Consider the following 1,663-nt stretch of genomic DNA (forward strand, 5'->3'; position numbering starts at 1 on the left):
AACAAGTAAATAGTAATAGCTAACATTTATTGAGCACTTACTGTGTGCCAAGCACTCAGTTATCTTCATCGCAAGTCCTATTTCCATCACCATTTTACAGATAAAGAACCAGACACAGAGCTCGTAAGATAATTTCAGCTCTTGGCATTACAGAGATAAGACAGAGTGATATGGTCAGGGATGGAAGGGTGAGGCTAATTTAGAGAGAGTGGGGCCAGCGAAAGCCTTTCTGAGGAAATGACATTTAAGCTGAGATGTAAATGACAAGAAGGAAGCAGTCACACAAGGGGGGGCAGGAAGTAGCTTTCCACGCAGAGGGAAGAGTAAGTGCAAAGGTCCAGAGGTAAGTATGAGTTTGGCATATTTCTGGGGCAACAAGAAGACTGGTGAGGATGGAGCTGTGGAGGAAGAGGAGAGCAGGCGGTAGATGAGGTGAAGGAGGTAATGGGCCTGCAGATCTTGCAGGACCTCGAAGATTGTGGGCAGATGTTGGCAGTTTGTCACTGTATCCTCCATAAGCCCTAGTGAGGCCACCTATGTAAATCACACACGAGAACAGTGCCTGGCACACAGTAGGCACACATAAATGACAGCAACCCCTATTCATTTCTCAGTGAAACCTACTATATAAGACCAATAACGGGCTCCAAGTGATGACCAAAATAGACGTGGGCCATTATCCTTCTACGATCACAGCTAACTGTGTTACTGACAGAAACAGTGCAGGAACTCAGATTTCCTGCTTCCCAAACTCCCATTTCTCCCACCCTCCACCTCCCTGAGCTCCGATTCTAGGAGAGGGGAAATCAGACTCCTACATACAGAACGGTGTGCAGCAGGCTGCAATGTGCTAAGGGCTGTTACCGGAGTGTCCCCAGAGGCCTGTGGGAGCCCAAGGGAGTTCAGATCCTGAAGGCTCTGTGTGTTGGGGGTGGGAAGTGCAACCAGGTTGTGAATGAAGGAACCACAGGGGGAGGAGTTTAGGCTGGTGGGTTGTTGGGGCAGGTGACACACAAAGATGAGTCAGTCCTTGCCCTGTGTGCGCACAGTGACCTTGGCCCAATAGCTTGGCTTTTCCTTCTCTGCCAAACGGGAGTCATCCCACCACCCACTTCCCAGGGGAGAAGAGCAGGTTCAGTGAGCTCATGCCTGTCAAGTAGTGCTCGGCACAGTGGCTTTTCGGTACGGCTAATGGAGCTAGTTTTATTACAAGTGCTTTCTCAGGGAGATGTTAAAGGCCCGGGTGACAGGAGGGGGGAGGGGGCAGCTTTGCCAGGGGGGTGGGAGCAGGGCTCACCGTCATGCTTTGTCTTTTCTCTCTGCCTCTAGGTTTCCTTCTCTCTCTTCTAGGTTTCCAGCTGCTTTTCTCTCTCAACTCTGTCTCTGTCTCTCTTTATGTCTCCGTCTGGAAATTGGGTCCTTGATGCATCACTTATGAGCTATGTCACCTTGAGCAAGTTACTGTCCCTCTCTGAGCCTCAGTTTCTTCTTCTGGAAAATGGAAATGAAAATGCCTCTGCCACAGGTCTGTTATGAGGATCAAGTGAGATACATATATGTAAAATGCCCAATATATGGTACAATCATTATTATTAATTAGCCTGATTTTGGACTCTGTTGTTTTTCTCAGCCTCTTTTTTTTTTTTTTTTTGACCATGCCATG

This window comes from Balaenoptera borealis (assembly GCF_965194805.1).
Source record: "Balaenoptera borealis genome assembly, chromosome: 19".
Classification (NCBI taxonomy): domain Eukaryota; kingdom Metazoa; phylum Chordata; class Mammalia; order Artiodactyla; family Balaenopteridae; genus Balaenoptera; species Balaenoptera borealis.